General features: G+C 40.3%; 1 long non-coding RNA gene across 2 annotated transcripts; it reads right to left on the reverse strand.

Moving 5' to 3' along the window:
- Window positions 2-13,213, reverse strand: LOC110261615. Of its 2 annotated transcripts, none has more exons than XR_002345972.1 (2): window positions 13,095-13,213; window positions 2-3,916 (listed from the first exon to the last, which is right to left on the reverse strand). It is a non-coding gene; the product is annotated as an uncharacterized LOC110261615 (long non-coding RNA). The 2 variants fall into 2 exon arrangements; XR_002345973.1 differs by lacking the exon at window positions 13,095-13,213 and adding an exon at window positions 4,031-4,682.

The following is a 14,190-nucleotide window of genomic DNA, read 5'->3' on the forward strand; positions in this document are numbered from 1 at the left end:
GCTTTTTAGGACCTCACTGTGGCATATGGAAGTTCCCAGGCTAGGGGTCTAATTGGAGGAGCAGGTGCCCGCCTACACCACAGCCACAGCAATGTAGGATCCAAGCCAAATCTGTGACCTACACCACAGTTCATGGCAACACCAGATCCTTAACCCACTGAGGGAGGCCAGGCCAGGGATCAAACCTGCATCCTCATAGATACTAGTCAGGTTTGTTACACTGAGCCACAAAGGGAACTCCCATACACTTCGATTTTAAAAATCAATATAGCCAAGTATCTCCAAAGCTTTTCTAAATTTCAGTAGATTTTCTTTGGTTACAAATTAACCAAATGATTTCTTTAGGTCCAAATAATTTGTTTAGGCATCTCTCACCCCAGAAATCTCTCCTTTCTCTCTGTATGTTTAACCATATATTTCTAGAAAGTACTTTTGTGGACATCATTAAAATGCTGAATAACATAAACTGAAATATATATATAATCTGTACCTATGTAATTGGAGTTAAAAAAAGAAGTCATCCAAGTCCCATTTGCTGCCTTCAGCCAGAGTTGTAGGAACTGCCACATCAGTGACACCAGGAGAGCTGTGACATTTTGGGTTGTTTTCAGAAATGAAATTCTGCAATGAGGAGAAAGAAAGGCTGCAATCCTAATATACCACAAAATGTTCTAGGCGTCCTATTATTAAAAAAAAAAAAATTTGCATCTGAGATCTCCTAGTATGAATAATCTTCCCTGTGTGAACAGGGCTGAAATTCTTTCTCTAATTAAACTCCCATGAGACTCAAGCTGCTTTGGAGTTGGTCTTACTCAGAGGATGCTTTTCTCCTCTCCTTCTCCTCTTCCTCCTCCCTTTCCAGTTTGCCGAGAGCTTCCCAGAACCCCACTCCAAATCTCAGAAATGTCAGCAGCCTCTTTCAAACCACTTGGAGCCCAGGGGGTGGGGGGAAGCTAGAAAGCTAGGAGGAGTGATAAGAAGTGAGGGTTTCTCTGGCCCTGTGTGGATCACGTGGTTCCCCAGAGCAGTTTTTAAAGAAAGGAATTAAATTGACATGGTTATAACCTAGGGGACATACTTCATAATAAAAAAAATCCATCTAATGTATTAATTTTTGTTTTGACCCATTCTCTTTGAGTAAAGCATTCACCTATCACAGTGGACATAAATAAAACAATAGCCAGTCTGCTTCTTCACAAACACTAATGATGACTTGATAGCCTTATAGACATAACCTATTTCCTGAAAAAATCCTGACTTCATGTCTTGGAATGCCAGTCCATACACTGTCACAAACCAGGTACTAACTAAACCTGCAGAACCAGTCTGAAAAGACAAGGGTGTCCAAAACCTGCCCAGCTACCTAGATACAGCCTGGTGGCAAAAGGACTCAGAAAAACATGTAGCTGTGACTAGAAATCAAATATGGGTAAGGAGAAAACTTCTCTCTTTGTCCAAAGGAGTGATCCCATGTCGACAGCTCAAATTTACATGGGTCCTTATTCAATAAAGTAGCACCTTCCTGGCATTCCAGCATCAGCAGCACAATAGTGGCACAGACACACACTGACACATTACATTACACATGGTCCAGCTGCCCTGTCCTCTCTCCATGGACCCCTCCTCTTCCTCTTCCTCTTCCTTCTCCTTCTCAGCCTTCTCCATCTTTCTCCTACATGAGCTTTCACTTGTGTAAGACTAAACATCCATGCACACTGGGTGATTTCTCTGTTATGAGGGCTTGATTTCATGTGCTTTGACATGCTCACCAGCATGCAGGATATGAAATCTACATGAATGGTTTTTAACAAATGCATAAACAAGTAAAACAAAGCCAGGACAGGACTTAAAAAAAAAAAAAAAAAAGCCCAAACAAATCCCTTCTACTTTGTGGTCAGCTCCCAAATAGCTAGATGTAATCAACATTCCCCATATCAAAAACATTGTTGACATCACAAACCCTTTCTATACTTTGGTGTACCTGGCTTTCTTTGAATACGTGTGTGTGTGTGTGTGTGTGTGTGTGTCTGTGTGTGTGTCTGTGTGTGTGTGTGTACTTTTTTTTCCCAATTACTTTGGCAATGCCATATGCTCCTTGGTAAGAAACTCCCATTAAGAAGTCCCAGAATTTTTCCAGGAGGGATCTGGTAGTGGGAAAAATGCCTATTTATAGTGGCAGTCCATATTATTCAGCAAAGCACAGCTAAGTGCCTGAAAGGTATATTGAATGACACTGTGGTTTATAAAACGGTCCATTCGGCTGTAATATTCCTGTGAAAATATACATTTTGCGGATTAAGAAGAAACTCATTAGTACTTTCCGCACTACATTACGTTCTTAGAGTATGGGGATGGGGGTGGGGGGAAGGAGGCTTTATGTATTATGAAGTAGTCATTAAACTTTAATCTCTACCACTAGGGGGCAGAATGAAGTTCTTTTCTAAACTGACGGCTAGGCAATCGACCATCACATCATTGTAACATTGAAGGCACTTCAAAAAGACTCAGATGTTTCTAACTATTGTGCTAGTGATCATACATTCATATTGGGCTGCAGGCCAAAAGAGAGAAGAAAAAAAAAAAAAGCCAGAGATGTGCAGCTGAAAAGCTATAAAGTGGTGAATTTTACCTTAGAGCAAAACCGTCTTCAGTGACAAATTTCAAAGGCCATATGTATGCGATTTTCATGAAAAGCAGACGACCCTAAATTTCTTTGTTTAACTGGAAGCGATCTTCCTCACAGAACAAGCAGGTTCTTTTCAGCAGTTTCCCTTGTTTATTGTGCTGTTACACATTTCACTTTCCTTTCTAGTCCTACTATCAGGATTCTAGAAATGTCGCTTAATGCCAATGGGTATTTCATTAACACTGCCACCTCCAGCATCTTCAAGGCTATCACCTCAGGCACAACATTACTGATAGAGAATGTTGAAATACGCTGATAAAATAAGGTGTTCCTCCCGCCCCTTTTTAAATGAAACCCTCCAACCCCACCTTATTTTTACGGTGAAGGCTCAGGGCTGCCCATCAGACTTTACCAATACAGGGCATCATGCATCCTCCCACCCCTCCCCCGAGCAGCTAAAATACTGAAAGTGATGAACCATTAGGCTTATGAACATTATTTCTGACAAGACTAGAACTTTGTTTCCTAGGACCTGTTCACTTGCTCTTTAGACTTGAAAGCCAGATATTTCTAAGACACTTTGGCATCATAACACACCAACAGAAACCCTGGCAGCTTTTTGAGGTTAATAAGGAATAGATTTAGGGTGATGGACAAAGTCCACCTGTCGGCTAGACCTTCAGAGAATTTGCAAATTCCAATCCCAGTGCATTTTGTGCTTTTAAAAAGAGACGAGTGGAGCTTGAGTCCTATTTTCACTAAATGGCCGTCCCAGGAACGCTGGAAAGGTCCCAAGTGAAGTGTTGGGTTTGGCGTCTCCCCTGCCCCCACCTTGTTTCCAAAGCACAAGACAGTTTTGTAAATAGAGACAGTGGCGAAAGAATCACATCTTCCTTTTTCCACCAGGAATGTTACTCGATACGTATCAATATTTCCTGTCAGCTCCAACAAAGCGAAATCTTGGGCCTTCTGGTCTCCTTAGATGGCGAAATATCATTTGCTTAAGTCAGCGCGTTCCAGACCTTTTATGTGGCCTGACAGTTGATTGGGAGAAGGCCCACTAACTTTCTTAAAGTGTGCAGTCATCCGTTTGGCGGGCCGGCTCCGGGGGTTCCACATGAAATCCTCTTTAGATAAACTCATACTTGCCCAGGGTGATTAGCCTTACAGCTTGGCTGGCTCACTTGTCTTTAAAAAGCAGGAACTTTGTGATCAACGCGGGGTTGAAGTTGTCTTCTACGCCTTAACCACCTCTCCTTCCGTCTCAAAAGCTGGTGAAAGAAGATGCGCCTAAGAAAAAAAAAAAAAAAAAGAAAAGGAAAAAAAAACCTTTTTTTTTTTTTCCCTCCCCAAAGATGACAGGCTGAAGTTGACAACCTAATCCTTCAGGCTTGTCTTACTTACTGAAAGGCTCAAGGAATGTCAAAGGAACCATCTGATAACAGTCTTCATGCCAAACCTCACAGCTTTATTGCAACAAGAAACTTTCACATTACATTTCCATGTGTTTTCTCTCCACACTCCTTCTAAACTTCACTGCCCACCCTCTCTGTGTTCCCCCGCCCCCCAAGAAAGATAAGGCTTCACCGCTTCAAAAACCAGCTAGAAACTGCTACAGAGGGCCAGCTGGGATATAGTCAAATTAGTGGATTATTATTACCTTGGGGACGTTGGAAATCAAGTTTGTTATTGGCAGTTCCTGTTTCTGTAAGAGTTGTTAATAGCTAAAATTTAAAGGGTGTCGGTCAATCAACAGAATGTTATTTTCTTAAGTGGGGAACTGCTATTTGTCATTTTTACTTCGAGGCTGCTGCCGGACTACCTGCCATCAGGTTTACCTCTAATTGTAAACTCTCACTTAATTAGAAATAAAGCCAGTCTTCACAGAAACATAAAGGATATTTTTCTTCAAACCCAGACTCGTGGGCTAAAAGAGAAGAGGAGTGTGTTAGGAGTTTCAGTCTGACTAAGAACCCTTTTAGAAAATGGTATCCAATTGTTAAGCGTACTTGAAAATATAATAAATACAGACATTGTAACATAAATAAGAGCAGCTCATTCTTTGTGTATTCTTTGGATGTTATGGAGTGAATGTTTTCAGTAAAATACAGATCCTTCTGTGCTTACACTTTGTGACATTCTTGCTGGGACAGTTTTACATTTGGAAGCTAAGGAATTCATTGAAGAATTTTAAAGTCCATGTTTTTTTGTTTTTGTTGCAGTTGAGGATGGTCCTATTTCCCCATGTTCTGCAATCATTTTAAACAAAAACAAAAAACAGACAACAACCTTGCAGGGAACTCAGAGTAAATATAGAATCTTTTTCGGTTAAGCAAAATAGTTCCCTAACGTAAGTTATTTTTCCAAGGGAATTACAGTATATCTCAATGTTGAATAGCAGGCGTTTTTCTACCAGTCTGATTGATGTTCAGGAAAAAACAGTTCTTGAAAATTAGCCCATTGTATCATTATGTGTCTGACTGGAACAGCAAAGTGTCTCAGTGAAATTTTTTTTTTTTAATATCTCACCATTTCCTTCCCAAATTTTCTAATTTAGTCGTGTTTACCCTTGGATCTGCATTACTGGTCAGGTGACTAGTTTGATTAAGGACAGACAGGGATACAGATTTCTACCTAAAGAAACTCTTATCAAGGGGTTAATCAGCTAGTAACCTGAGTTACAAATATATGAACAAAAAAAAATGGTGTTTTTAGTAAGATCTCTGACAGTATATTCCTTGACTACTTTTGATAACTATATCCCCAAGTTACATCACACCACTAGTAAACTCTGCACCCTGAGCTGTAGAACCTTCCAAGATATTCTGCCGAGTGTGTTGTATTTTCTACATTTCTATATTTAAAACAAATTCCCTACCCACACACCCCCTTGTTGAATTCAGGGAAACACAAATAACTCATAAGCTTTGCACTGAAATGAGTTTGTTTTGCTTTCATGCCTGGCATTGCTTTTGAAATCGTTCAGTAGTAAAGAAAAGAGAAGGCTGCTGCTTGAAACCCCAGCTACAAACATATTGTCTTCCTATTGATTCTAGGTTGTATTTCACCCCAAATCAAAGCACAATATATTTATTTATAATGGGTCTTATATGTGAAATAGCACTCATTTGAAATAAAACCATGATTTAAAAAAATCTCAAAGTATATGAAAACGAAGACTTCTGACCATTCTGTGTTTTGTTATGTCCATTCTGCAGGTGGGGAAACTGAGTTGAGACCTTGGCCAGAAGATTACTCATCATATGCATTAACAGCAAAAACAGCTAGAAGACAGGGAGGTTTAAACATCAGGAAATATGCAAAAAATACTGCCATTCCCAGGAAACCCCAAGTTGTTTTTGTCAAAGCGGTGCCTGGGAGGTAGGGGCTGGAAAAGATAACTGCAGATTAAACCTGGGGGGGGGGGTCGTTTCCACCTGAGGAGCAGTGGAAAAAATTGTCAGTCGTGCCCAGGTATGTTCCTATTTTCACAGAAACCCCTTCAGAGGCACAGAACTCATCTGCTGCTCTGAAGAAACAAGACGGATTATTTCAGCTCTCTGGGGTTTGGCGAGTGTGTTTGCAAGAGCACCCTCGTCGCTGCAATAATAAACATCTCCAGCTGCAAGAGCTCTGCTAAACAAGTCTGGGCAAAACAGTCCGAATTCCTTTCCTTTGACCATCTTAGATTTCCCCTGGAAGAGGCGAGTCCTGGAGCCGGCCCTGGAAGGGTCCCCCAGCCCCGCGCAGCCCAGCGCTTCCCCAGAAACACGCGCCCTCCCCCATCCCGCCTCTCCACTTTTGTTTTATTTACGAATATGTTGCCAGAATTCCAATGAGTTATCTATTCTGTGGCCCCGTCAATGTTCCCACCGAGGCCTTGTCGCCGGCTGACTCAGGGTCCAGTCGCAACACTGAGAAGAAAAGACCAGAGCAAAAGAATTCTTTTCAACTTTTTTTTTTTTTTTTTTTTTTTTTTTAAGGTTTCACTCATTTCTCTCTCTGTCTCCCCCAGGCCTCCTCCCCTCCCCAGTTCCCTCCCTCCCCCCAGCCTCCTCCAGCTTCTTTACCCCTTTCTGTTACAAGATCGCTCAAATTGAAGCGCAGGAGGGTCCTATAGGGAATGCATAGGATCCCTGGGAGAAAAAAGCCCCCAACAAGCTATACACCAGATGTATAACGTTATATGGTCAAACTGGCAAACACAAAAGCGGAAAAACAAAAGGCGTGAATTAGGGAGAGGCATTCAAAGGCGTGTTTTCAAAACAGCCGGGCCAAGAGCCTGGATCCCCCTCCTGAGACTAAATGCTTGAAAGAAAAGGTGCTAAAGAAAGAAAGGAAAAGAAAAAAAAAGCCCATTTTTTCTAATTAGCTGAGGCCTAACAGGCACCGAATTTCGCAACTAGTTTTCATCAAGGGGGCTGTGGCTGGTGAAACTGAAAAAAAAAAAATATGCTTTTGAAACCTGTGATGGAGGCCTCCCTGGACCAAAGCTAGATTCAGTCCTTGGGATCTTTTTTTTTTTTTTTTTCCTCCTGTTCCTGGCTTTTGGGGACTCTGCCTTGCTTCCTCTGTCCATCCCATTTTCACACCCTTCCCCCAAAGTACAAATATTATTTAGGTTGAAAAAGAGAGCAGGAGGGAAAGCCACAATGGTGCCCCCGCCCCTCCTTTCTGTCTCATTGGCAGGGGGCTTTTCCACGCCAGCAACAGCCCTCTGAGTTGCTATGAATCTCATTCCAAAGCACTGCCAGCAGCCAAGGGGAAAAGGTGTCACTGCAGACGAGGGGGTGTGTGTGTTTTCCGTAAATGCTGGGATTAAGATGAAAACCTCTCCACCACTGTGAATTTAGATATTTGGAGGATGATCTCTCGCTGTGAGTTCTTTTTCCAAGGCAACAAGGCAGTGTTCGAGGCAGCAAGGTGGATTCTCCAGCTCGCAGCTTTGCTCCCTCGCCCAGCCAAAGGACACAGGCAGAGAATTGGAATTTCTTTTTTTTTTTTTTAAATCCTACTGAAAGGGGGCAAACTGGTGTCGTGGCTAGAGAAGGATGGGTCCTCTGCTGCCTGACGAATGATAAACTTGCATTCTCCAAAGTCATTTCTAATAAGAAAACAAAACAGAACTCATGGGCGAGAGTTGGTGAGCAGCCTGAATTTTGCAGGGAGGCAACTTTAATTGCCACACTGTCTGGCTTGGATGCCTGTGGTCCTGCGTGGTGTGTTTTAATAACAAACGCTTGTTCTAATGAATTAGCCTTATTAGGGGCTCCTCATATTCTTTCATAAAGAGCAGAGCTATTCTGAACTTCTGAATGCAACAGTCTCTTGATAGTCTCACACTGAAGGCTGTACATGGGATTGCATTTCCTCTTCTGTATTTTCATAAGGCCCATATATATATTTTTTTTTCATGGCAAGAGAGAGAGCATCAGAAAGATAAATATTGATCTTGCAGGTACAGGCCATATACAAATCCAGGACCATTAAAGATGCTTACAGAATTACTATGCTAAAAATGTATTTGTGTTTCCAGCTGAACAATCCGGATTTTAGTCCAGTCACCTCCTGCATATTTTTTTGATCCACTTGTGGCATTGGATAAAACAGATTCATTAGCTTTGATTAACCTTCTTTAACTAGAGTTAAAAACCTGCTGTAGGCAGCTCAGCTACCAGTGCAGCTTTAAGATACTTTATCATGTTTAAGACCCAATTACTGTTGCACTGAATAAGAATAAAACATCACAATAAAATGTGGAACAAACAGCCACTGTAACGTGCACAGCAAATAATCATTAATTTATAACAGCAACTTTCTCATTTCTATGGTTCCTCTGATGGCTGCATTTAATTCAAGTTGAAGACTCTGGAATCTGATGCTGATATAAGAAACTAGTTCTCGTGCCTCATTGACTACTGACTTATTTTTTTTCCCTCTGTCTTACAGCTTGCGTTTGGAGTCTCAGAAGGCTCTTTTTAAAAGTTTAAAATAAAATGGACAGAAAAGGGGAACTCAAGTTGAAACAGATTCTGTAGAACTAGGACTGTATGACAGAGAGAAAGAGAAAGAATTGAAGTTTGATGGTGTTGGAACTTCAGAATTTTAAAATGATTTGTCAATAATTGGAAACACTACTAGTTAGAAATGGTAAATATTAAAGAAACCCAGGCAAATAAAATTAGCATTGAGCTAATTAAAAGAGTTGTTCATACAGGATCTGCAAACTTTTTAAGAGCTACTACGGGGTCCATGCTATACATCTTGCATAGAAAGAAACAGAGCAAGAGAAAAGTCCAGCACATGATGAGTTAATTTTGGACAGGATTTGACTGAACCGGGAATAATGAACAGTGAGATACTGCAGCTTTCAGGCAAAACAGAGTAACAACAATTAAAAAAGAGAGAGAGGGAATAAAGGGAAAAAACAATCTCCAGTCAGTTAACTAACAAGAGCAGTCCAGCGTTTGAAACAGATAAAAACAGAGGCCACCAGGAACGCTGCTGTTACTGCTTCTTGCTTTGTGCCTGGATGTGGAAAGCATACAACATTTGTGAGCCAACTGTCTGTGGGGTTCTTCTCATCTGCTTTAAAATATTTGGTTTTGCCGTATTTCCATAATAACCACAACCGCACTCTCCCCTCTGAAAACCCCCCACAACAACAGATGTATGTTCTAAAAGGAAATAGAGACACTGATATAATCAGACACTAGTTAGAGGGCTTTCATACTAAATTCTCCAGCAAATTCACAACAACAAAAAACTCTCAACCATGGATGGAATTAATCTAAGATCCTTGATTATCTAAAGTTCTCAAAGTTTTCATTTTGCATTTTGTTTGTGAATGTATAGTGCTTTATTTATCAAACTGCAGCATAATTTTCCCTTCAGTTTGAGGCTGTGATTGTGAAACAAATAAATTGAAACTTATGGGCCCTGTTCCCTCCAAATTTAGTTCCATTATCACTTTAAGAATGCGCACAACTTGATACAAAAGGGATGTATGGCACTGGTTACTGAGTTGCTAACTCAGCAATATGTTGGTTGTTTCATGGCTGTGTGTGTGTGTGTGTGTGTGTGTGTGTGTGTGTGTGTGTGTGTGTGTGCATGTGTATGAACTATATGGCAGCAAAACAGCTTCCAAATATTTAAAATGTTTTCTTTGAAAGTAAGAAATAAGAATGAAATTTTGCAAAATTAAAAAAAAGACATTTTAAATAAGGACATACTTTAAAATAAGTTGGAATGGAATAAGAGTGATTTTTAAAATATCATTTGTCAATATTACAACTCTATCATAGCTACAGCTTTCTAGTATGTATTGATATGCACTTAAAATATATTATGTGTCCCACATAAAGCTAGATATTCCAAGGCATAACAGAATATGAAATGTATCTGACTGTTTTCAGCATTAGTTTTGGTCATAGTGCTATAGCCCCTGTGTTTGACTTGGAATAGTTTTAGTCAATCTTCTTCCTCTGAACATGCTCTTAGAATAAGTCCATATCAATAAACTATAGTTGGGGAGGAAAGTAGAATTGAGTTACAAAAAAATTCTTATGGTGAGGATCTTTTTGGCTTCCTGCCTCTGTATATTTCTAACCTTAGAAGCTGGAACCACTTAACCCCAACCTACAGGTCCAGCCCTGAAATGACTCTGGAAATCATCCCAACCCAGGGCCAGGGGATTTCAGGGAGCCATAGACCAGAAGTTCATCAGCCAAGCATAAAGTCTTTTTGGCTACTGGACAAAATCTAGTCCCTGTTTCCAGAGGCCAGCCTCCGGGCTTACTCCACAGGGCAAGCCTTTGACTCTTAGCCTAGATTAATATACTTCCTTCTGCCCTTGAACCCAAGTTCAACTCAATACCTTGCTCTCTCTATGGTACTCCTGTTCCAAGCACCATAGAATAAGTTCTCCTAGAATCTAGTGCTCAAGACTAATGTTCCAACTGGCTTTGCTAAATGTATTCGATGCTGTTTGCTGTCTTAGACCTCTCCCCACACCTGTTGCTAGACATCCCTGAAGCCCTACTTTGCCTTCCTTCTTTGATATACACTAGTCAGTTACTCTTGGACCTCTCATTACATCTAAATTTCTAGAGATCTGCTCCCTCCTAGATCAGCCTCTGGTTCTCTCTTAGAACCCAGTTTCTGGCCAATTCCCTCTGGCCGATCTCTTTCATAAATTTTGGAACTTGGGAGAGCCCCTAGCACAGAACCTAAAGAAAGATGAAAAGACAGCTGCAGGAATCTATGACAGTTTTCCTTACACATATCCCTTGTCCAGATTACCTTCAAATATCTGAATATCTCCTAGATCCTTGATCCCTTTGTAACTATCCAGTCTCCACTTTGAGCACTAGTCATTATGTGCACCAAAACTAAGGGAACTTTGTCTCCAGTGTTCCAATATTATTCCAATGCCAGCCCTGCATAAAATGTGTATCATCTGTGGCCTTTAAACAAGCAGCATCAATGCACTTTGCACAAAGTCAGTAGGCATCTGCAATTTCAGAGAGAGAGGTTGACAGCCTGGCTAATTTCAAAAGGAGGCAGCCTTGCAAGTCTGGAGATTATGAGTTATTAAGGCCAAAGGAGAAGCCTATCCTTGAGACTTCTTGTATAATCAAGATTCACCTCATGTGCCCTATGAAACAGACCACATTGGTTTCCTAACCTGCTACCTCTTCATTCTTAAGGTGGAATGGACCTTGAAGCTTTGGTAGCAAGTGATGACATTATAAGACCCACCAAGATGATGTTAGTTTCTACCTGCCAGAATAATCACCTCCTAATAATTTCCCTTGGACACATTCCCAGGTGTCTTCTCAGCTAACTGACAACTGAGTAATAATGGGAAAATTTATTTGAATAGAATAGCATCCCTCTGCAAATTTTTTTCTTGGAACTTTGAAATCAATGCTTCTCAAGCCTGACTACAATTAAAATCACTTGGGGAATCTAAAAAACAAAAGCAAACAAACAAAAAAAAATACACAGATGCCCAAGCTTCATTCACTAAAAAGTTGGGTTTATTTGGTCAGGGAATGAGATAGACCTAGAAATTTGATTTAGAGAGGCTTGGGGATTATTTACATTTCTACCAGGTTGAGATCAGAACTTTGCATCTTTAGACAGATGAATGCCAGCACAGGTATTGCGCTGCTGAAAATGTAAAACCCAAAAGGATTATCTACTTTCATTATCACCCAAACTCCATTTTCCATGCTTCTAGGACCAGTGCTTTCTTCAGCCAGCTGACAGATGGCATCATAGTCTTGCTAACCTTCATACACACGTCTCTGAGGAGCTACATCATATAATTAAGGCATAAGCACAACATTATAGGCCTTTAAGGCAAAGGAGGACCCTTTCCTTAAGTTCCAACTAACCATTGCCCAAACACCTCCCGGGTTTATCCAAACCTGGCTCTTTCTTTCCTGATCACCAGAGCCTGATTTGTTCATGAAGCACTGCAACCCATCCTGCTTTTCTCTGTTACTGTACTATTTGCTTCTATTCCTTGAGAACCCGTGGAAATGTTCTGCTCTTGATACTGCCAGTGATTATACGTAGAGTTAGAGAAAAGTTTTCAGTTAGCTTCAAGCTTCAGAAACTGCTTCCTATGCCAGGTTCCTCATTTTTTTCTCCCAGAAACTGCTTCCTAGGCCAGGATCCTCATTTTTTTTCCCAGTTGCAACATCTCCTGGGAGAGGGACCAGCTTTTTCTTCTTCCCTGCTACCAGATTCAGCCTCAATCTGTTGGGACCTTGACTTCTAGGTCTTGGTAAGCCAGGAAGCCAGTAAAGGCTTATTATTCATTGGTATGCCATAAATATGAAAATGAAATCCCCCAAGAATGAATAAAATTTTCACTAATTAGCTCTTTATTGCCCCCTCCCCAGTCATTCTCTGATGAGGACAGACAGTCCTCTTCTAGCAGCTCATTGAGTCTGCAAATCTATTAGAACTGGAGAGTTCTTATAAATTCATGGGCTTTGACAATATCTAATAGTGGCATGGCACATTGCAGGTTAGATAAAACATTTACATGCATTATCTCATTTAATCTTCACAGGAAAGTGGCTGACTCACTTACATAAAAAGAAAGAAGGTAGCACAACCCTTAATGATACGGCATTGCTGAAAGGATGAAATAAAGTAACGCTTAGTAAGCAGAAGCCACCTTGTGGCCTGGATTTTTGTAGGGAGCAAACAAGTTTAAAAAAAAAAAAAAAAAAAAAAAAAACCCTATCTTTAAAGAACATGAGTTTCCAAATCAAACCATCGGGCTCCCTGTTTTAAGACCTGAAGCCAGGCAAATTTTCAAGAACGGAGGTAGGTAAGAAAAACGGTTCATGATTTTCCAATGGTATTCAAATCTATGCTGTTTATGTTCTAGACAAATAACAGTAAAAAAGAATCAAATGCTAAATTTGCACCTCGGGAATCCCATTACCTTTGCTGATGGTCATCATCGGAATCTTTGTACAGAGGCAGCTGTATACAAATGACTGAGGCAGAACTAGCATGTGATGCAATCAGGCACACAATGGAGAAAGGCCACAAATGTCTTGCTTGATTTTTCTTTAGTGCTTATTGGGAAACATCAAGGTTATAAAAGTCAGCTTTGAATCCCTCCCTCCCCAGTCTTCTATTCCATTCTCTGCTTTTTTTATGAAATGAAATTTAACTTTTTGACTTTCCTGAAAATAAGGAGATTTTGTCTTTGTTTCATTTGTTTGTTCATTTAAATAGGTCTAGCTTTGATCCCATCAATAAAAGTCAACCACAGAGCAGATAAAAATAAGTGTCTGAAGGTATAGTATGTTTCTCAGACTCTGGAAGTGACTTGAATTAGATTCAAGAAGGCAATGTACTCTTTCTTGTCCTGATATAAACCAACAAATAAACAATTCTAAAAGCCCAGTTCTACAGACATGAGACATCTGGATACTTTAAAAAGGAATCCACATTCTTGGCAGTGTGTCCAAACTTGGGATCCAAGTCTTCTGAAGTTCACACATCACCATTGTGACAAAATGCTACCCTGTCATGATGTGTCTCCATAATGTCATGTCAACATTGTCTGTTCTGCAGAACATCTCCTTAAAAAGTTGACGACCTAAGTGAAATGTAGTTTTATCCCATAGGGCCCCAGAATTTGATCCTATTTGTTCATTATGCACAGAAGGTACTCTATGTAATATGCAGCTCATGATGAGAATGCTTGAAAAGGTCATTGGCTTAGTTCAAATAAACAAAACACATTCTCTATAACATTCTGGCATGCTAGTCAGAGATTTAGAGCAGTGAGAACACTGTAAAGTGTAATGAAAAAATCAGAAGGCCAGTTCAGTTAGGTTTGGGCTAAGACTATTTTTAGTATACTGAAAAATTGCTGGGAAGAAGGGGGTGGTGTGTAAAATAAAATAAACAGAAACCAATGACTATGTCCAGTTTTCAAATTATTTTAAATGAGCATCACCTTTAAGTCAGTTGTAACCTTTTCAAGTCTGATTGGAAAAAACCACTGTCATTCTGAGAACTTGGCC

The sequence above is a fragment of the Sus scrofa genome, chromosome 7 (genome assembly GCF_000003025.6).
Source record: "Sus scrofa isolate TJ Tabasco breed Duroc chromosome 7, Sscrofa11.1, whole genome shotgun sequence".
Taxonomy (NCBI): Eukaryota; Metazoa; Chordata; class Mammalia; order Artiodactyla; family Suidae; genus Sus; species Sus scrofa.